Raw genomic sequence first — 24,137 nt, 5'->3', positions numbered from 1 at the left:
TCGAACTCACGGACTGTGAGATCGTGACCGGAGCCGAAGTCAGACGCTTAACTGACTGAGCCACCCAGGAGCCCCTAGAATGAATATTCTTAATTGGCTCTGAACTTTTCTGGGTTTGGTTCTCCAATCTGGTTAGATTTTAAAACATTAATGACTTGGGGCGCCTGGGTGGCGCAGTCGGTTAAGCGTCCGACTTCAGCCAGGTCATGATCTCGCGGTCCGTGAGTTCGAGCCCCGCGTCAGGCTCTGGGCTGATGGCTCAGAGCCTGGAGCCTGTTTCCGACTCTGTGTCTCCCTCTCTCTCTGCCCCTCCCCCGTTCATGCTCTGTCTCTCTCTGTCCCAAAAATAAATAAACGTTGAAAAAAAAAAAAATTTAAAACATTAATGACTTTGTTTCCAATGATGAAAGGGGGACTTGAGTGCATGGCATGTAGTGACAAGTGTTTACTCAAAATATCATTTGGACACACCTGTAATCAAGTACCTATAGAAGTCATGGCTCTAGGGAACAAAATAATAATTGTTGCCTTAGAAAGTTCGGTCAAAATTAGTAGCATACGAAGGTTAGGTGGGATGTTATTAGTTTGCTAGGGCCGTGATGACAAGGTATAAAAACCTGATGCCAAAGGAATTCCATCTGTTCTGTATGATCACCACCCCCCACCATCCCCCCCCCCAGGGGGCAGAAACTCCCCAGGACATAAAATTAGAATCAGTGGGTCCAAGTTACTAGGTCGATGTTTGAGCCAAAATAATGAGAAACAGTTTTAGCACTCAGAACAATCCAAAGATAAATAAGCGATCTTAAAACAGAATGAGTTTTCTTATTGGAAGTCTCCGCGTGCTGGCTGAGCCCCTTGCGCGGCGGCGGAGCACAGCATAAGGCAGCACATTCAAGCACCAGATTGTTGGTAAACCTATGAAACCTTGAGAATCCCCACTACTGTCTGTAACTGCTAGTTAGTAGGACAGAGGTTTTAGATTTTGCATCTAAATTACCTAGAACACCTAGAAAATAATAGGTGCGTAAGACTTACATTAAGATTCACCTTTTTTTGGGGGGGGGCACCTGGGTGGCTCAGTGGGTTGGGCCTCCCACTTCGGCTCAGGTCGTGATCTCACGGTCCGTGAGTTCGAGCCGCGCGTCGGGCTCCGTGCTGACAGCTCAGAGCCCGGGAGTCTGCTTCTGATGCTGCGTCTCCCTCTCTCTCTGCCCCTCCCCCCACCAGCGCTCTCTGTCTCTGTCTCTCTCTCTCTTAAAAGAAATAGACATTAAACAATGAAAATAAAGGTTAATATTTTCAACATATTATAACAGAGTGTGACAGACCAGAGCTCATACGCTTATTAAACAGTGAGTGTAATATACCAGGAAGCATTCTCTAGGCGTTGTTTTCTCGTTTGCGCATGCATACAGGCAAGGGAAAGGAAAAGACTCAAAATTAAATCTCTCTCAATTATGCTCAGTTGCTTTTACCATAAACATTATTGCATGCGTAAGTCACCTACCATCGGCATATTGTTGAGGAGCAAACTGGCCCACGCTTAGTGGCTGAAACCAACCTCAGTGTATTGTTTCACACTTATATATGGGTTCGCTAAACCATTCTACTGGTGTTAGCCGAGGTCAGCAGCCTTCACGTGAGGTTCCTCAAGTATCTGTGGTCAGGTAGTGAGGTGGCTGCAAAGTGGCTATGTAGGATAGTAGGGGCCAGTAAGCTCCGTCCACATTTCATCCTCTGGAGAGCCTGCCTTTTTCTTTTTCTCACGTCTTAGCAAGGGTTTCAAGTGACCAATCGGAGACACGCAAGTCTTCCTGAGGCCTAGGCTCGGAATGGGCATGCCAGTGCTCCCAACCTCTTCTAAGGTGACTTTGCTATGGGCCCAAGCGAGTCACGAGGCCAGAACTGTCAATAGTCTTTACCTGTGGGAGAAGAAACAACGTTGCCAAGGACATGTATACCAAGAGAACGGAAAAGTAGGAAAACTGTCACAATGGATCTATCACACCATAAAAGTCTATATTTTGGCAGTCCCTATGTTATCTATGGCAAGAGCTAGACCCATATGAGCTATTATAAAAACAAAAAGTACAAAAGGTTAATTTTAGAATGATTTTTGTGTGTATTATTTTATTGTCAAAAGGTTATGCTTTGGCTATATTTGCGAACTCAGTAGCAGAACTGTATTAGTTTTCAGTTGCTGTGTAACAAATTACCATAAGCTTCACAGATTAGACGACACATGGATTTATTTCATAATTTCTGGGAAGGACCTTTCTGGCCTTCCTGGGAGCAGATGGCTTAACTGGGTCCTCTGCTCAGGGTCCCATGAGACTAAGATCAAGGTGTCACCTGGGCCTAGGGTCTCATCTGAAGTCTGGGATATCTTTCCAAACTCATGCAGTGTTGGCAAAGTTTATTTCCCTGAGGTTTTACCACTCATTTTCTTTAAGACCCTCAAGAGAGAGGGTCTTTAGTTACATATGCAAAACCCCTCTGTTTTAGTCATATAACATAACTTAATCATGGTGATGATATCCATTCTACTCATAGGTCACAATGAAATGGAGGAGATACAATATGTATATTGCACTTGCTTAGGGACCATCTTAGAATTCTGCATACCACAGAAACAATTCTAAAATACCTTAAAAATATCCATCACATTTTTACCGATAGGATGATTCCTGCCTATATGGTGTAGAACAAAGTCCCCGAGGTCTTCCTTAAAAATAATCTTTTCACAGAGTTTTCTAACATCAATGGGCTCTAAGGCCTGATGGCTACTAAAATTAGTTTCTTTGCTCAGTAAAAATCACTGAAGCTCTGAGCCTAAACTTGAACCCATTTTTCTTATATTAAATGTCTTAGAGATTTGCTAAGACTATATAATTTTCATACCTAATAGAATAACATAGCAAAAATTAATATATCTATATTTAGGCCACCACTGTTAACAAACAGAAAAGACAGTCAGTCTTTTGAAAGAGACTTCTACATAAAAAAGATGCATGCCAATCAAAGCGGACAGGGGAGTAAGAGCTAAAGATGAAGAAATCTGTCCAGTTGAGCTCTCATAATCAGGAAGACATGGGACCATTCATTTCTCGTGAATTCTAGTTTAAAAGAGAAAGTTCCAGAAGCAGAACTTTTTTTTTTTTTTTTTTTTCAGCTGCAGATAAAGTCAAAAGAGGTACCACGAGTTTGGCACACATTACCTGGGCCAAAAATGTGAAACGAGGTCTAGGCTGACTCTAAGTCATGTGAGAACAAACTCTGGTGCATCCTACTGGAGAACTGAAGACATCCTCTCACAGGAATGTATGAGACTTTAAGGTCTGACAGAAGACTTACATGTATTTCTGTGTATGTATATGTATTTGCATATTTATATGTATCCATGTTTGTGTATTTATGTGTGTTTGCGTTTATATGTATTTGAATGTGCATGCATGTTTGTATGTTTATGTTTTTTTCATATTCTATTTTTTAAATTTTTTAAAGGTTTATTTTTGAGAAAGAGAGAGACAGAGAAAGACAAAGCGTGACTGGGGGAGGGGAAGAGACAGAGGGAGACACAGAATCTGAAACAGGTTCCAGGCTCTGAGCTGTCAGCACAGAGCCTGACACGGGGCTGGAATCCATGAACCGCAAGGTCATGACCTGAGCTGATGTCTGACGCTTAACCAACTAAGCCACGCAGACACCCCTTAAGATTCTATTTTTTAAGGAATCTCCACACCCAACGTGGGGCTCAAACTCACAACCCTGAGATCAAGAGTCACATGCTTCACTGACTGAACCAGCCATTTGCCCCTGAATGTTTATGTTTAGTTGTATGTTTGTGTTTATTTGTATATCTATATGTGCGTGCGTGTGTGTGTGTGTGTGTGTGTGTGTGTGGTGTATTCATGTGTGTTTTTGTTTTTAACCTACAAGTATAGTACTCTGGTCCTCAGTACTCATTTTGATAAAACCACACAGAAGTGGCTATCATTGTTGAGGTTTCTCTCAAACTATCGACACATCAAATACAACCAAAAATACGTAGAGGGGAAAAAACATCAGAAATTGAATATTGAAAGCCCCAAAGTACAGGAAAATACACATTTCCTTAAATTCAAGGATTGGTTTGTTTGTCTGTTTATTTTAATGTGGTTTTCCCCACTCGCAAGGATCCCAAAGGCCCCTGTGGCAGGACACTTTGCTGCTAAGGGATTTAAGATCTTGAGAGGTTGAAGCTGGAAAACAGAGAGCTCTCTGTTGTACACAAACCTATTTCTTTGGTTTATAAAGCCATTTAAGAAAATTGAATTCAATTTTTCTTTTTTAAAGTTGATTTATTTATTCTGAGAAAGAGATAGAGAGAAAGTGTGCAAACGCATGCTAGCAGAGAGGGGCAGAGAGAGCGAGAGAGAGAGAATCCAAAGCAGGTTCCATGCAATCAGCACTGAGCCCGATGCAGGGCTTGATCTCCCAGCCATGAGATCATGACCTGAGCCAAAATCAAGAGTCCTACGCTTAACTGACTGAGCCACGCAGGTGTCCCACACACTACATACCAAATGCAAAGCATATAAACATTATTTTACGCCTCTTACGTGGGCAATAATTAATATCCTACCTTTGACTTAAGTTCACCTTTCTCTCCTTCTGTAGTTAAAATGAGATGCTTGTGAAAGCTGATCTGTTGTAGAGAGTGTGCGCGAATGTATGCTAAGAAGCCCTTCTTTCTCTTTAGAGGTTGATCTTTCATGTCAGTATTTAGTGTCTTTCTGGTTATGACTTAGGCTTTTGGTTCCATAAGGGACATAAGGTCATTTGGAAACTGAAGGCAGGAAAACAGTTTCCTGTTACCATATTTAACCCCTTTGGTCGCTCACAGGGAAGTAGGTATTTGTCAACGCTTTCTTGGCTAATTTCAGGGATCCATGGTCTTAACTTTCATTCTAAGACACCCGTGTGGGACCTGGCCCTGTCCCTCCCTTTTGCAGATGTCTTAGCTGCCTGCCTGGGAAAGGATTCTGAGCACAAGGGCGCCCTTTCTCTCTCCGTGGCTGCTTTGGCAAAACCTTTTCTCCTGTTGTTTGGACTCCCCTTCCCCTCCCCATTTCCTACGTCCGTCCATCTTTTTCTAATTATCCTCAACCGGAATGACTCAAAATCCACATACACTCAAAATGAAATTCTTGTGGTTGGGGACAAGGAATTCAGAAGTAAACGTGCATGTACGAAAATGTCATGTAAGGGTAACTTGAGGGTGGAGAGGTGTCACTGGACTAAAACACGCCTGATAACACAGCCAGCCCAGCAAACATGGAAGGAAGGCATTTTAATTCACTTAGCACCTCCAAACTTGCTTGTGAATTACTACGTCACTTTGCCCTATGATTGTTTACCCTTTATAAGATCCCTCCCGCCCGTCAGCACACATGAATTGCCCACCTCTCAGCTCTGCCCTCATTCTTCACGGATCTCCGTGTAGGTTTCTCTGTGGTTTTGCATTGGCTTAAGTGTGTATATTCACCGAAGTGTCCCCCCAGTGTGAAACTCACACTTCTTCCTGTCTGGTTTCTCCCCGGTTAAATGTTATATACTTAACTGCCCTGTGTTTATTTTTTTAAGTAAAATCTGTAAACAAATCCTTGCGGCATTGCTAATTCTGACTACTCTTCACTCAGATAACTTCTGTCTTTGCATCATGTGTGTTTGGTATACGCGCATAGGCGTGTGTTGGGGGGGACAGGGGGTGCCTATGTGTGTAAATTCATTTATGAAAAGAATAGAATTGACTGGTGGTATTTTCAAGTAAAAGAATACACCACTGGAGAAGCTCATAAGGGCCTGCGAGAATTCTTGAGCTTCCTCAAATGATGGGTAATTATAATAATAATAAATACCTTTGCTTCTTAGGCAGATGTTTAGGGGCAATAGTTATTTTTCAGAGGTGACAAACTAGAAGAGGTACGTTTGCCTCTAAGCTTCTGAATACTCTGTTCCTACGACATCGCCATTTTTCTAGCATTTTTGTGTATGATATAAGCGTGGCTTTGGACGTTAACCTCCCCATCCACTTTCAAGCAGGCTACACTTCTTCCCATAGTGTGAATACCATCGGTATTTGTGTTGGCAATGACCCAGGCAGGGTGTGTGCCTGTTTGTGTAGGCCAGCCACATGTGGGTGGGACAATAAAAACAAAACCTCAGCATAGCATACCTTGAGACAAAGGTGGATGAAGAGAGATAACGTGTGGTATAAATTAAAAATGACCTCAGATGGAAATTTTGTGGGTATTATAAAAACACAAAAACAATCTATCTGTCAGCAGAAAGTTTACTGTAATGGTGAGCCCCTCATTCTTCACATCTTAAACTGATGCCTCCCTGTTCTTCTGGAACACAACTCCCATTGGCGACATTCCTTATTTTCTGTGGGACCGTGGGCATCGTAAAGAGAATGGTATTAATCATGTTTATCTTTGCCAATTTTATACCTTGGTCAGCCCTTTAGGGATTAAGAGCATCAATCTGACGAATATTTGCGATTAGTTCCTCAACATTTCAGGTTAATCAAAAAAAAAAAAAAATTACAAGGGAGTTATACACAATGCCTTTGTTAGTATAAGCCGTGCATTTTTAATCTCTATGTTTAGGAGCAGCGAGGTAGATAAAAAAAAACTCCTGCAGAAGGCAGTGTGGAACAGTGAGAAAGAAGAATCCTAGGGGACCATGCAGTTCTGCTCTGCAAGCCTGTTTCTGGCACTTAGAGCCGGGTGAACTGGGCCAATTACTTCAACAGTCCAGATCTCAATTTTTTAACTATAAAATCATGTAATAAGAGCTATCTTAAAGAGTGGTTATAAGTACCAGGGCTAACATAATCGTTCGGTCATTGTAAGTCTAAATGCATGATAGATGATTATTGTTCTTAGTATTATTTATTTTATGGAAAAATCCACATAATCAATTTATTGATTCTATGAAAAGCACCATAGAACATGTATGAATAGAATTACATGTGTAATTGTATCCATAAATCATCTGTAATCTCTTAAACAGGCATAGTAATACCATGTCCATTTCAGTAGAAAGTCATCATTTTCCACATGAGTTCTTTGGGCTTTTTTGGCTCTCACCCTAATTGAGCAGCAGAGAGGCTTTCAAGCTGCCTTTCCTGAAGTCATGGCTCTTCCTTAGCAGGCTTTCCAGCTTACTGTCCCCAGCTTAGCCAGACTTTAGGAACTTTCTTAATGCATATCTTGTCTTAGTAGATTTGACCATGACCTTTGATCATGACCTTCATGAAAGTCTGTCCTCTCTCCATCCCTGGGACAACCACTTTTACATTTTACTGGATTCCATCAAATTTATGTCTTTGTCTATAGGATGATGTTATGAGCATTAAATGTAAAACTCTTAATCACAACTCAGAATAATATCTCAATAATGGACTTGCATTACAGCTATATTAGCAGCAGCCTTATCATCATCCTAGATTTCTTTGTTAGCTGTTCTCCTTCCTGACCTCTAGTAGCAATGGCCTCCCCATTATCAGTTCTTGGTCTTCTAGTCTTTGTTCACTAGTTTTTGTTAAGAAAATCACCCACTCGCTTGACTGCCTTACATTAATGATATTCAGATGCCCAATCACTTGCGAAAGCTTCAGTGTTATATTTCCGTTTGCTTCCGTGATCTTTACTCGAATGGAATATCCTGTCATCATCACCAGCTGAGCGTGCTGGTGACCTAGATTCTCCCCCACCTCGTGCTGTTTGCTTTCTTCACCGTCCCTCCCCAACCTGGCCCTCTTCACCCCTATCATTTCTCTATCAAGAGACACGTCCTTGGGGCGCCTGGGTGGCGCAGTCGGTTGGGCGTCCGACTTCAGCCAGGTCACGATCTCGCGGTCCGTGAGTTCGAGCCCCGCGTCGGGCTCTGGGCTGATGGCTCAGAGCCTGGAGCCTGTTTCCGATTCTGTGTCTCCCTCTCTCTCTGCCCCTCCCCCGTTCATGCTCTGTCTCTCTCTGTCGCAAAAATAAATAAACGTTGAAAAAAAAAAATTTAAAAAAAGAGACACGTCCTTGTTTTTCTTAAATTTGTCCATCTTCTTTGCTTTGGCCATTCTTCACTTTCAAACATTCAGTGCTTTAGCATTCAATCAATTCAATTGCCGTTAATTGCCTTTTAGTGGAACTTTGGTCTTCTGTTACGCCCAACGCTAATTGTACAGGATACATTGCTATGGCAATGATTTTGAATGTCCTTTTATTTTGCTCACTTATTCCAGAGCCTACGAAGATACCTTAATGCCATCTATATTACATTAAAGTTTATTGATAGTTTTTATGTCACTAATGTCTGAAAATTTTATCTATCCCAACTCTTTTTTTTTCTTTAAACTACTCTGTATAAAGATTTCATTTCGGGGCGCCTGGGTGGCGCAGTCGGTTAAGCGTCCGACTTCAGCCAGGTCACGATCTCGCGGTCCGTGAGTTCGAGCCCCGCGTCGGGCTCTGGGCTGATGGCTCAGAGCCTGGAGCCTGTTTCCGATTCTGTGTCTCCCTCTCTCTCTGCCCCTCCCCCGTTCATGCTCTGTCTCTCTCTGTCCCAAAAATAAATAAACGTTAAAAAAAAAATTATAAAAAAAAAAAAGATTTCGTTTCAATGAGTACGGGCCATCCTGAGCCACCTAAAAAACCCATGGTGGTTGACTATTAATTCTAGACCACTAGCTCATGCTTTGATTTTCTATTTGACAATTTTTCTACATATTCTCTTGACCTACTTTTTGTGGTTCGTGCAAGACTCAGCTTAATTTTCATTGCCTTGTACAGCTTTTCCTTGATGATCTGCCTATTTTTACCTCTCTGTTTTCTGATTATCATACCTTTTTATGTACTACATATGTTCTCTTTACGCCCTCTATTATAGCTTCCTGTAGGCCAAGTTTTCATATGACCTTTATAAGATGTACTTTGTATTCCCCCCAATATTATCAATTATCCTTCTTTCTTTGTAATTTCTACTGCCAATACCAGAGTTCAGGTCCTTTTAGCTTTTTCCAGGAACCATTACCTCTGGTCTCCTCGTACTTTACTTTAACTTTAGAAACAGAAATTGTACAGTAACATTCAGGATGGATCAGAGGGAAAACAGACACCCTGTCATTGTTAAAATCTGTCAACAACAACAGTGTCATTTGTAGGGACCTCTTACCTGTTCGGTAAAGATGTCCTTTGGTTGTGAAACCCAGATCTTTATTTAGTGTCCTCCAAGAGCTTAAAACAACCTTCCCAACACATTCAAGTCTGAGGATTCCATTCTTCAAAAATCATCTGTGGGCAGGATCTTCTAGATTTTTTTCTTTAATCCTTTGATATTCTCTACTTATGGGATTTGGTCTTTCATGTTTCCTTAGTTACACTTGTTTAGGTACTCAAGCTCTTAATTCAGGATTAACGCAATTGCCTCATAAGAGTGCTTTGGTTTCCTGTAATATCTCACCCCAGTTCTTCCTGAATGGAACTGAAGTAATGATTGTCCCAAAGTACATCGTTTAGATTGTCTTCGAGCCTTTCCACCCTGCCTGGCTTCACAGCTGCTCGGCAGTCTGCTCTTTTAGGTCATGAACAACTCAGAGGCATGCATCATCCCTCTATCTCCGAAGACAGAGATGTCTTGTTCAAATGTCAGAAACTGAATATTTTCATACCGATGAATTATGCAAGCTTTTAAGTGTAGTGTTCCGCCAAAATTCTATTGTTTCATAACTGGAAAACGTATGATAGATCAACCTATCATTCACAGTTACAATGAAACCATCTTTTTACAGGTGACTTCAGTGTCAGGCACTGTATTAAGAGCACCATGATAAACATGACTGATTGCCTACTGTTGAAGTACTCAACGTATAGTGAAGGAGACAAAGAGTACCATATGATGGTGTTGGAGTACATCAAAGGATAGATGCCAAAAAAAAGGGGCAGAGAAAAGACAATAGACAAGAGAGAAGGGGACAGGTACAATATTGCTTTAAGATGAATGGGACCTTAAAAGATGAGTTCGCCTCCACAACTATTATATATTAGGAAGGATGATCCCATAATATTTTTTTGAATCTCCCAAATACCAATTTCGTATTCTCTTTTTGCTAATCCCAATTTCTCTGCTATGCTTTGGTGCTTGTCTCCCATGTACCATTTGAAGATAAAATACAAGCCCCGCGTCAGGCTCTGGGCTGATGGCTCAGAGCCTGGAGCCTGTTTCCGATTCTGTGTCTCCCTCTCTCTCTGCCCCTCCCCCGTTCATGCTCTGTCTCTCTCTGTCCCAAAAAAAATAAATAAACGTTGAAAAAAAAAAATTTAAAAAAAAAAAAAAAAAGGGGCGCCTGGGTGGTGCAGTCGGTTAAGCGTCCGACTTCAGCCAGGTCACGATCTCCCGGTCCGTGAGTTCGAGCCCCGCGTCAGGCTCTGGGCTGATGGCTCAGAGCCTGGAGCCTGTTTCCGATTCTGTGTCTCCCTCTCTCTCTGCCCCTCCCCCGTTCATGCTCTGTCTCTCTCTGTCCCAAAAAAAAATAAATAAACGTTGAAAAAAAAAATTTTTAAAAAAAAGATAAAATACTAACTTCTCTCACATCAATTAGATTTGCTTTTTTGAACATACGAGAAGCTTTCATTTTCATATTCCACTGGCAAGTTCCTTCGTCAGCTTCTGAAATTGAAAGAATATATAATTATAAGCTTACTTTGTGGCCGCAATGGTGAGGAGGGGCATTTTTCAAGTTAAAAACAAACTCATCTTCCTGGACACATGGCAAGCCTAGAATTCAATCTCTAAATTATAGGCTGCCTACAAATTCCTGTGCTTGTTTGTTCATCTTTCAGCTAACACCTTTCATGTACGGCATTTTTTCTCTGAATAGGAAGAAAATAGAGTAGGTGTGTGAACCCACTAAGTGGAACTGAAGCTCTAAAAATTGCACTTTTTTTCTGGATCAGGACCACCAAAATATCCTAGATGCTCATATGAGATCCTAGTTCCCTTCTAGAATGGGTAAGTAGATAGTAAAGTGAAGTTTTGAGAGATGGTTCTAAGAAGCCAGCCAGCCTGGATTTGTATCCCAACTCTGCCTCTTGCCAGTTATGTGATTCTGTGTAAAACACTTGACCTCTGTGTCCCACCAGATAGTTTGCCTAATAGACTTTTGAAATTAAATAGATTAATGACACTACATTCTAGCTCATAGTAATCATTTAATACATTTAAACCATTTTTATTGGGGTGCCGGGGTGGCTCAGTCAGTTGAGTGTCCGACTTCGGCTCAGGTCATGATCTCGCAGTTTGTGAGTTCGAGCCCCACATCCGGCTCTGTGACGACAGCTCAGAGCCTGGAGCCTGCTTCCGATTCTGTGTCTCCCTCTCTCTCTGCCCCTCCCCTGCTCTCTCTCTCTCTCTCTCTCAAATAAACATACAAAACTAAAAATAAACCATTTTTATTGTATTCCTCTTTCAAGTTACTGTCTACTAGCCTTCTTATCCAGATTTTTGTCATTCAATATATAGATAAATGAAGCTGTAATTACTTTTCTTTGTTCTTTCTTCCTGAGAATTAACTGGCACATTTAGAGCAATGACTAAATAAATATTACATTTCTCTGAGCAGAATCGATTTTTTTCTTACCTTTCAGATACCATCTTATGTTCTCTTTCCTTTTATTCCATAAGTAAAATATCAACTTGTACTTAAAATCTATTAACTTACATATATTAGTACCTATGATTTATACATTTACACGTATCTGCATCTTTATCTCGCCTTGTTTGTCCCTCCTGCTGAACTGAATGAATTCCCTGAATGGGCGGAGTCGGTCTTTTCTGCCTGGTTCATGTAGATCATAATAAACTTTGACTGAATAAATTTAGAAGCAGAAAGTAAGTCATACCTAGTCTTGCATAGCAAAGGACATGTGGTGGTTCTGCAAAGGAGAAACCCTCTGGCACAGACCAGATAATTGACCAAAGGGCGGAAACAAATTCAGGCTCTCATTTTCCTTGGAGGGCTCAAAAAATATGTTTTTTAAAGTACTGAATTTCTGCTGTCATATGAACTTAGGCATACATGAAAAATTTACATTTGATTTGGAGCAATATAACTTGTGAACACATAAAAAGGCTATTTAACTTTTGTTTCGTGTTACTGCAATTCATCAGGAAAAAAAAAATACCTGTCTTGTTTCTCCAAGAAAAATATTTTCATCAAGAAAGGTTTAACAAAAATGCCGGAGGATGGCAGGATTTTCGCGTAATGTGCCAATTCCACGTGCTTTGGAAGCTCAGATGTTTAGAGCGGGGTGAGGATGTTATGCCACAGCTCATAAAATGAAAGGACTAACGGGAAATCTCACTTGTGCATCTGAAGCAAGTCAACTGTTTACACTCACATATTTTAATTCATAAGTCATAACCCAGCATCACAGAACTCTGTGCGTTGCGGATCGTTTCAGTGGATAAATGCAAAACATCTTCCCTCATAGACCTTAGTCAGCATTAAAAACAAAGCATGATGTGCAATTTTTCTGTTAGAAATCTAATACAATCGCTCCGTACTTGAACTTCATTTCCACAATAACGAGATACTTGCCATTCCTAGAATGGATAGCAAAGTCATCCAGCATATCTATCCCTAATATGATATTAAGAGAAAGATGGTTACGTGCACAGAAAGAATAAACCTGAAAGATTAGACATCGACGTGTGAATAGTACTTCGCCCTAGAGAACGAGATCATGAGATTTTACCTTAGTTTATACGGTCCCGCATTTCTTAAGTGTTTTTGACTTGAACATATGCTACTTTAGAAATTGGGGTAATGGAAGGAACAATACTATTCCTTTTTAAGAGTATTTTATTTCTCATATCATCGTGGGCTGTGTGTACCTACCAGTATAAGTTTAACATTTCAGAGTACTTAGTATCCATGTAAACCATGAAAATAAATCGATTTATTAACAAGTAACTTTCAGTTAAGCTAGATATGCTCAAAGACAAAAACCTCTGATTAAACGTAAACGCATTTTTTATCAGTCTATAAGAATGGATAACAAATGAACTGTTGAATAGTCTTTCAAGGAAACTCAGACATTTTCAATCAAAATTCCCTAGGTTTTGCTTCAATCCCTTTTCATTAGGATCTTAAAATTCTACATAAACTCTTAACACCGTTTGCACATCAAATATTAATTCAGCTATTATCTCAGCTCTTACTACAATGCCGTGAAACAAAAAGACTTGTAGTCATTTCTTGCCCACATGTTAGCAAGTAAGTTTGACAAGCTCGCCCACTCTTTGCTTTCTTTGCTTTGAGACTAGAGGGACATTGTTGTTGTTGTTGTTGTTGTTGTTGTTGTTGTTGTTTTGGTTTGGCTTTCTTTTTAATGAACCTAACAAGTGTTGTTGGAAGCTCCCAAAAGCGTGGAGTAGGATGCTTTTTAAGACCTAGGGCAGAATTGACTCACTGGTACCGCCTGTAGTGAGGAACTGTATCCCTCCTGTGGGGGCGCAATTAGAGGTAGGGAGCAAATTTTGGTAAATAATGATTGAATCTACTGCAGCTGTGTCCACCACCATGCTAGGTGTGAGCGCTATAAACAACACGGTGTCACGTGATAAGGGTCACAGATTAGAGATATACCCAAAATGGAAAAAGAGTTGAAGATGGCATTCTTTTGGAGAAGGTGGAAAAAATCTTTATGGAAGCCGTAAGAGAAGCCATAAGCCCAGTTCTAATAATGAGAACGAGGTCTGTCAAAAAAGTAGGCGTTCGCAAGGGGAACAGAGAGGTGAGAGCATTACAGGCGGAGGGCACAGCACATACAAAAGAGCCACAGAAGACATGACTTGATTAACAAAACATGCGCAGCATATGGATTGAAAATAGATCGCAAGGGGATAAGTAGTAGGATTGAGGCCTAGAGATCACTGTAAAAGATCTGGACTCTAATGCTAAAACATTTGGAACTTATTTTGTGGCTTACGAGAGGTGTAAGAGCTATGTTTATACTGCGTGCCAGTCTATCGCAAAACATAGTGGCTTAAAACAACTAACAGTGGGCAGCATGACAAACCCATAAAAATTTTAGTGGCTTGAAACAGCACCATTTTTTAGTTAATGATTCTACGGGTCAGCAATAGGGACTGGGCTCAGGGAGGTGGTTCTAATCTCAGTTGGGCTCACTCCTGTGATGTGGCTGGAGCACTACTGGGTAAATAGGAGGCTGGTTTGATTACGGGCTCATTGCAATCCTGTCCTTCAATGGACCCCAGGTCTGTTTACATGGGGGAAGACAGAAAGGTCTCAGGAGAGCGAGTGGGATTATGTAAGGCCTCAAGAGGCCGAGATTTGGAAGCTAGACTCAACCCCTTTTTGTTTTATTCTATTGGACCAAGCAAGTCACAAGGCCAAAACGGGGCAAGTAGACCCCGATTCTTGATGGTTAAGAACTTCAAAGTCAAACTGTGCACAGAATAGAAATGAAGAGGAATGAAAGATTGTATTCATTTTTGCAACTTATCAAAAGGAACTTTTTTGAATGATTTTGTGTGTACAGAGGTTGCAAACGGAGTGATGGGTCAAAGAATATCCTGAATATTCTTTTAGGTGAAGAAAATCCTTACACAAGAGAACACAAAGAATATAGGAACTGAAAATATGAGAGCGTTTCTAAGGGAAGTTGTGAAAGATAATAAGATGTTCTTCTGGAGGGACTTTGGAACCCTGGCACACCAAGGCAACCTACTCTTTCTTCTTCCACTAGCCAAGCAGAAAGCACTCCCAGTTAAAAACAAACAAACAAACAAACAAAAACCAAACAAAACATCAAGTGTCACATGTCAACTGTATCACCAGATAAAGATTAATTTCAATTATAAAGGATGTGGTTTATATATATACAGTGGAATACTACTTGGCAATGAGAAAGAATGAGATCCTGCCATTTGCAGCAACGTGGATGGAACTGGAGGATATTACGCTAAGTGACATACATCAGTCAGAGAAAGATAATAGGATTTCACTCATGTGGAATTTGAGAAACATAACAGAAGACCCTGGGGGAAGGGAAAGGGAAAAAAAATAATAGTTTCAAACAGAGAGGGAGGCAAACCATAAGAGACTTGTAAGTACAGAGACCAAACTGAGGGTTGATGGCGGTGGAGACCCAGGGGGTGAGGGGAAATGGGTGATGGGCAGCGAGGAGGGCACTTGTTGGGATGAGCACTGGTGTTGCATGTAAGCCATGAATCACGGGAATCTACCCCCGAAGCCAAGAGCGCTGTATACACTGTATGTTAGCTAACTTGACAATAAATTATATTTCAAAAAATTAAATTAAATTTTTAAAAATCCTTGTAAATATTAAAAAGGGTACCCAGTATTTATATATGAGCCGTATCTGGTATATTGGGATAGCAGCGTAGCTTGGGGGCAATATATTGGACTACAGCTGGTAGGAGAATGATCCTGGTTTTGAGACACTAATAGGAGTGTGAATCCAGTTTTGAGACCTTTCGCTGCCTACTGTGGTTTTCTAAAAATGGAGGGAAAAGTCTGAAGGAGGAAGATCGCAAAATGAGTCAGGGAGGACAGGTTACAGCAGGCCGGGACTGAATGTTAACGGGTTGCTAATAAGGGATAAAAGAGAAGGGGACGGAGGCAAAAGGGCATAGACACTTTGGACCCTGGCATGGCTACCTTCTGTTCTGACATCTTTTTAAATTAGAGGGTTGTTTTTTCTTTCAATGAAGCTTTTAAGGGATTCATCCCATTTCCTGCTGTAGTCTTCTTTTCATCTTTCTCTTAAGTATAGCTGTTTCTCTACTTTTATGCAACGGGGCGCCTGGGTGCCTCAGTCTGTTGAGCGACCGACGCCGGCTCAGGTCATGATCTCACGGTTTGTGAGTTCGAGCCCCGCGTCGGGCTCTGTGCTGACAGCTCGGAGCCTGGAGCCCGCTTCCGATTCTGTGTCTCCCTCGCTCTCTGCCCCTCCCCTACTCATGCTCTGTCTCTCTCTGTCTCAGAAAGAAGTAAACATTTAAAAAAAATAAAATAAATAAATAAAACCACCGTGTGTTGGGAAAGAGCGTAGTGGCATTACTCCTCTCAACATAGCACCATATACCGAACGCTGAAACTATCGCTTGTAAATCGAGCTCAGCAGCAATCATCCACCCCACCCCATGCATCTATCGACACGTATGAATACATAGAAAGGGGAAAGAGCCCCCTGAGAGAGAAGAGAACAGTAAAACGCAGATATTTTTATATGTATGGAGATTCCAATGTATCAAAACTCGTTTTAAGAAAAGAAGTAGCCTTACTGAAGCTATGTTACCGACAACGACTGGAACGGAGAGCCTTCTGGACCCAATCTTTTGACGGGAACCCTGGTTCTGGGCACAGACCGGAACCCACACATGTAATTCATTTGGGGTTAACGATATTGCATGTTTCAGAACCAGTGTGTCTTAACCATGGGCGTTTTGAAAACGATAGTAATGATTTGGGGGGAAAAATTTGTTTTGTAAAGCCCTACATGCAATGTATACAAGAGGAATTGTTAGTGAACCAGAGATATTAATGCAGTGTTTGGAATACAGAGAGTCATTGATGTGTTTGGAGCGAACAGGTGAAGCAGAGGAAAAAGGCATGTGGACCTTGAATGAGAACATAATGCAGGGTGGTAGGTCTCTTTCTTCTGTGTGGATTTTCAAAGAGATTCTAAACCCCCAGCTATAATGTCTTGTCTATACAGAGACACTTTGGGGGGTATTCGTGCACAAGAGGCACAAGCCAGGGCTTCCCTGAGCAATAGGGACCGGTGGTGATACTACTCAGAGAGAGCTCCCTAGCGGAGTCAAAAGCGTGCTGTGTACTGTAATCAGACAGTTGCTGGCTAAAGTCCCTGAGAGGAGTTGGGAATCCAGCCTCCTTCCTCTCCTGGCCCTAAGAGGAGAGGTCATCGCAAACTTTGTTCCAGCCAAAGTTTTGATGCCTATCATTTTCTCATCCACTGGAGGATTTGCCTGAGACATTCTTCCTTGTTCTCCAGTCGAGTAGAAGCAGGTATGAATTGAAGAAATATGGAATCCTCAGCAAACAACAAGTGTGTTCAGGCCAATATGTAAAGAACCATGTGGGGAAGTGAATTCCTGCTGAACAAATATGAGGAGGTTCGGGGCACCTGGGTGGCTCAGTCGGTTAAGTGTCCGACTTCGGCTCAGGCTTCAGCATCTCGCGGTTTGTGAGTTCGAGCCCCGTGTCGGGCTGTGTGCTGACAGCTCAGGGCCTAGAGCCTGCTTCAGATTCTTTGTCTCCCCGTCTCTCTGCCCCTCCCATGCTCATGCTCTGTCTCTCGCTGTCTCAATAATAAATAAATGTTTAAAAAAATTAAAAATTAAAAGAAATATAAGAAGGATCCAAGTTGTTGCACTTGGGGGTATGAGTCAAAATATCACTTCATTTTTCTTTTTTTTTTTTTTTTCTTTTTTATTTTTTTAAATTTTTTTTTCAACGTTTTTTATTTATTTTTGGGACAGAGAGAGACAGAGCATGAACGGGGGAGGGGCCGAGAGAGAGAGAGACACAGAATCAGAAACAGGCTCCAGGCTCTGAGCCATCAGCCCAGAGCCTGACGCGGGGCTCGAACCCACGGACCGCGAGATCGTGACCTGGTTGAAGTCGGACGCTTAACCGACTGCGCCACGCAGGCGCCCCACTTCATTTTTCTTATAAACTGGCAAGGGCTGGACATTCCCATTCCCATTCATTAGGAGTTCTTGCATTGGGTTTCTAGGGACTGGATAGAGGGTGGGTATAGTAAGGCCAGAGAGGTAATATCCCTTGGCAGGCTGATGGGAAAGAAGAAAGGATACCTCTCTCAAGTATAAGGTATATTTCTACAACTAGCGTCCCAAATTTTGAGGTTAGGTTATGAATAATGTAAAGCCTTCATTAACACAATTGCACTTGATTGTTTTACAAATATCCAAGAGAGATTCACCGGCTCAGAGAAAGCACCGTTATTGGTGATGGAGTGGATGGGGGGCAAGACATGACATTGAATTTGAGGCAGGTGGCTTCTGCCGGAGGAAAGAGCCATAGCAGAGACCGGGTGAGTGCTCCCAGCAAGGTGTTGGCAGTGTTACCGATGTATACACGAGAAACGTGTAAGGGAAAGCAACATAGTCTACACAAGTTTCTGTAGGGCAAGCCTTGTCCCCAGCCTGTCCCTCAATTTCCATGGTGGGCGCGGGGGGAGACTGATCATTTCCAATGGAACTAGTCTAGGCCCTAGTCCTCCGTTAAGGAAGATGGCGTATGAGAAAGACCCTCCCCACCACCTGCGACTTCATCCTGCTCTTAGGACGGGTGAGAAGCCGAATCGAGCAGGCAAGTTAAGGCGGACAAGCAAGTTTGTGTTTCCAGTTGTGATCACATCCTGGGGCAGAGCTAGGCTTCCTCTGCTTCAGTTGGACCCTCCACTCCCCCCAACGGTGGAGCTCCGTTTTCAGAAGGTTTTCCTTTCCCTTCCTTCCTCTCCTTTCCCTTCGCTAGATGGCATGTTGGCTGTGTTTAGTCAAGCCTGAACTTTCGCCTTCGATACTAATGAATAGATGGGTGGGAAAACAAATGTCAGTGATCATAACAAGCTTAGTTCACATGCCTGAGCTGCTCAATTTCGACTTGTGCAAACTTAGAAAAAATATTATCCAGAATACTGCGGGAATGAGGAAGAGAATCTGCTGAGACACATGTTCTCACACAGAAAATACTGAACACACCTGGACCTTCCCATCTTGTGCTCAGACCTTCCATCCTCTTCCCAAGAGCTGGGTCAGGGTTTTAGCTTTTCCTCCTCCACTTTTTATTGTTTTAAGACCTACCTCTCACCTTTTAGGCAAACATTTGCACATCCTGCTGAATCCAGACACGCCTTCGGGGATAATAACTGGAAATCATGTTTATTTTGTGTCATCAGCTTTGGTGTCTGATACATCAGCTTATTACATTTTAGAACAGCAAAAAGTAAATGCAGTGGGCACTCGTGGTCACATGTGAATTTTTAAATAAAACATTAGATTGACTCATTCTGGGTCATGAGTGTTTTCATAGTCACATGTATAACTGGTGAATTCGACTACACAATTGTTCGATTACAGAGTCATCTTAGTAAAGGGAATTTTAGCCAAACAAGGTAGAGGACGAATGGTTACTGAATGTGCCCAACAGTACTAGCTTCCAAGCTTAATTCTTCATTTGAAACCAGTTGAATTTACCCCATTTTTCTTAAGTTCAGAAAAAGTACCTCATAGTTACGAAGAGACAGAAAATTGGTTTGAACTCAGAGGTCTACAGTGAGCTCTGATGGCACTATAATATATTGACATCAATATGCCCCAAAGATTCAAGCACATAATTTGCCATTAATTTATATTTTGTGACTCACACAGATTTTAGAAATCATCAAAAAAGATGCAATAATAAAAAAGCAAGATCCAAGCCTTCCTAACTATAGCTAGGTGAAAATGTTAGTTTCAGACTTAAAGCAACTTTTACGTGATGTTTCTCCATCAGGACACAATCTATAAAAATACGATGTCTCATAGAAGTTTGAATAAACTATGCCTTTTTCTGTTATATTATTCATAGAGCTATGTAGATGCAAAACTCCGTATTTCCCACATCTCTTGAAGGCAGTGGAAAGTTAGCACATGTTCATAAAACAATTCTCACGGTCAGTTGCTTTTCTCAATTTTTTTTTTTTCATTCTCCAGTGGAGAAAAAAAAAGGAAAAACATCACTTAATTAAGACACAAGTCAGAAGAAAAACATGTTTGCAGAAAAGGACACAAATTAGGCCTAGATTTCAGAGAGCGGTGCCTCAGGGGTTTTGGACTTAGTGTACCTTCACATTTCAATTATAATGAGATTGAGCTATCGAAGCCAATAGAGCTGGTGGTGCCCTAAGAATTCATGAGGTGAATGGCACTCCACTCAGCAGGCTTGAAATGTCATCAATGTTGGTAGAGAACATTTAAAGAATGTTCATATTCTTTAAATATATCCAGGGGCACCTGGGTGGCTCAGTCGGTTGAGCGTCCGACTTCAGCTCAGGTCACGATCTCATGGTCCGTGAGTTCGAGCCCCGCGTCGGGCTCTGGGCTGATGGCTCAGAGCCTGGAGCCTGCTTCCGATTCTGTGTCTCCCTCTCTCTCTGCCCCTTCCCTGCTCATGCTCTGTCTCTCCCTGTCTCAAAAATAAATAAATGTTAAAAAAAAATTAAATATATCCAGTAATTCTGTTAGTCTTGTACAGCTCAAAGTCTTCTTGACCTAAAGGAAGTGTGTTTTCACACCACGTTTATTTACAATAAGAAACACTACAAAGGAAAAGACTATTTATTAATGGTGATGATGCCTTGCTTTGTAGGAGAGGAGAAAGGTAAATGCACACGAATGCAATAAAACTAAAAACCAATTGTATAGTCAAATCCCTGTGTATTTTTCCTGCCATGAGGATCTCCTTACTCACTATCTCTATCAACACACACACACACACACACACACACACACACCCCTTTGAGTTTAGAATTGACAAACCTTCCAAAAGTCAGCTCTCAAGTCCTACAAACATTTACTCCTATGAATTTACATTAAACTTGAGATTGAAATAGGACCAGTTCAGAGGTCAGTTATACTTGACCTGATGCCAGGAAGGAACTAATAATACTTCCTTTAAGAGACCATCATAGGGGAAAGGAATGATTGGAAATCAGAAAGTTTGAATATTTCTCTGCGTCTCACATTCCTTATCTCCCAAGCATCATGATATTGATGTAAGTATTAAATAACACACTGCATGTAATAAACCCTTTGTACGCTTGTTCAGGATTGTTCTCCAATGGATCCTGCTGCACATTTACTGTCTCTCAAAGTGAGGCTATGCATTTCATATAACCCAACGGAGTATATAGCTTTACTGAAGTCTTCCAGATTCTGAATGTTGTACCAACCCCTTTCTGTCCCTTACTTTTCTTTTTTTTCTTTTTTTCTTTTTTTAGAAAAATTTTGATGTTTTCATTTCTTCTTGAGACAGAGAGAGACAGAGCATGAGCAGGGAAGGGGCAGAGAGGGAGGGAGACACAGAATCCGAAGCAGGCTCCAGGCTCCGAGCAGTCAGCACAGAGCCTGACGCGGGGCTCGAACTCACAGCCTGTGAGATCATGACCTGAGCTGAAGATGGACGCTTAACTGACTGAGCCACCCTGGAAAGTAACCCAGGTGGCCACCCAGCCACCTCTGTCCCTTACTTTTCAATAGATTATAGGAGTAAATTGATCTCACTGCTATATTGAATTTTTATGTTGTTCTCTCTCTTTGGATTATAATTGCATCACCTCTTAGTAATGCCTATGCCCCTGCCTGTAAACTAACCAAGTGAGAGATGTAAACAAACCCTCCCTATTCATTTTCTTTTTTACATATAAATCAATATGTTAAATGGAAGTTTCAACTGAAGTACCAGTTATGGAAGAAGGCCGAGAAGCATGTCAGTTCTGATTTCCTACGCTATAACTGAGTTTTCAATGAAAATATCTGAAAACTAATTATACAGTACTTAGCCCTCTTACCCTGAAACCTCTTACTCTGATTAAAAATAATAAAGGATCAGAAGAGTGTAAGGGTTGAGAGAGTGGAGATTCTGTGAGAAGATTGCTGTGCTGGGGCTCTCACTACGCCTTCCTACAGAGGCAGTGGGTGGAGGGGCCATGATTGAGGCATTGTCTGGAGCCCAGCAACAGGGGCTCCAATAGGCACACTCAGAAAGCTTCACATGCATTCCCTCCAGTGGGAGACCCCACTTCAGGATGAAGCATGCCTACAGAAGACGAAACCTTCTTGGCAGCTTCTTGGGGAGCGGCAGCTGGAAAGCAACTGTACTTCCAAGGGGAACGGGCAGGTCAGAGTTCATGAATCCCAGGGACGGAGTGTGATACATGCAGAAGGAAAATTAGTATGGGGTCATTCAAAACGACATCTACCCAAGAAGACAGTCTTGTATGGCCAGAAGACAATAGTAAGTGGCTCCTGAAGGCAAAAGCTAGAGAGAATTATAGTAGCCAGGCAACAGAAAGGTATCACTTAACATCATGGAAACTACATTCCAAGGAAACCAATAAGTTGCCTTTGAGGAACCCAGAAAGACCCTGCAAGACAGACCACAGCTTTATATATTTGCTGGGCATAGGCTGCATGAAGCCTGAATGTAATAATACCAGTCAAGGAAGAACTTTCTTAGCTTCCTTCTTCCTCCTCCTTCCCTTCATACCAACCTGAGATTAGAAATAGCATCTAGCAGTGGGGTTCAAATTGACGGATGAAGAGAGAGAAGACAGCCACGATTCATTTTTCTGATAGCCAGAAGCCCTCCCCACCACCCTCCGTCCCCCCCCGGGACTGGCTCTAGCTGGCAGAGGAATGGGAAGACAAATTGTCTTGAATAAAGGTGAAAATACCAATTAATAGGGGCACCTGCCTGGCTCAGTCAGTAGAGCATCCAACTTTTGATTTCAGGGTCGGGAGTTCGAGCCTCATGTTGGGCATGGATCCTACTTTTAAAAAAAGGCAGTTAATATATGTGATTTGACACCTTAATTTACTGAACACATGAGACTAAGTTTACAACTTAAAGTGACCAAAGGATTTTATGCTGTATTATCCGGAAGTGTCTGGAAATTCATGGGCTCTTCATCAAGCTTTCATCCAGTGGTAGAGGATAATTTTCCCCTTCTGTTAGGTTTAAAAGGATAGTGGGAGACAAAAATAAACAAGCTATTACATCTAAGGAGTTCTAATACATATTACTTATGTAATCTCCATCAGGATATTAAAAAAAAATCAATGATTTAAAAAAAAAGCCTCCCAAATGCTAACTAAATAGAAAGATAGACGGTCTCCTGGATGGCTCAGTCAGTTAAGCGTCCGACTTCGGCTCAGGTCATGATCTCACAGTCCGTGAGTTCGAGCCCCATGTCGGGCTCTGTGCTGATGACTCAGAACCTGGAGCCCGCTTCAGATTCTGTGTCTCCCTCTCTCTCTGACCCTCCCCTGTTCATGCTCTCTCTCTCTCTCTCTCAAAAATAAACGTTAAAAAATTAAAAAAAAAAGATAGATGACAGATAGATGATAAATAGGTAGAGTATAAATATACAATACACACATATGACTAGCACAGGGGTACCTCAACATTGAAGGCAATGTATATGTAATGTACAAAGCTTATTTTTATTTTTCTATTAGCAGGGTCTCTTTGTCCCATGGATCTACATATGCCCAATCCTTTGAATAACTACATTTTTTAGAGTGTCACTTGACCTACCTCATTACAATAAAGAGTATTTTTGGAGTTCATCAAAACCTCCAATCTATTAATATTCCATTTTTTTTTCCCCTGGTTTTCCCATTCCCACTGATTTTCTTGGTACCTGAACCTGGACCTAATCATCAATCATTTTGCATATATTCTACCCACGGATCTAATTTCTGTCCATCTTATCCAGAGCCACACCTGCCCTGTTAAGCTCTCAGACCCTGATCATTTTCACCATTTGTTTCCTATTTATCAATTCCCTTGAGGCTGAACATTGCTTGGGAATATTTCATCAGCTTGCTGATTGGCATCATTTCAGGCTATTATTCAACCTCAGCTGCTCCCTCAATGTTTCTTGGCAAGTTGTTTGTGCAAAACCTTAATCATATTCTTTGTCAAACATTGAAAAGCCTACTAACATCAAACCACCCTCTCATTTGAATAGCTGTTCTACTTTTACTTAACTGGGGAAAAAAAGTAGAGGCCTTCAGTTATGAATATTCCCTCACCAAGCTCATATCTTCACCCATCCTTTATTTTTCTTGTCATTCTTCTCTTTATTGCTTTCTGACATCAACATTCTTTGTATATATAATTTTTGAGGGTTTATTTTTTCCCCTCACTCTCATTGCCATTACTTTCTTTCTTTAAATCAGTGCTTTTCAATTAGGGGCAGGGGAAACAATTGCGCCCCCCTCCACAGGAGATA

This window comes from Lynx canadensis, chromosome C2 (assembly GCF_007474595.2).
Source record: "Lynx canadensis isolate LIC74 chromosome C2, mLynCan4.pri.v2, whole genome shotgun sequence".
Classification (NCBI taxonomy): Eukaryota; Metazoa; Chordata; class Mammalia; order Carnivora; family Felidae; genus Lynx; species Lynx canadensis.
The sequence above is the reverse complement of the archived record's forward strand: the minus strand, read 5'-3'. Positions refer to the sequence as shown.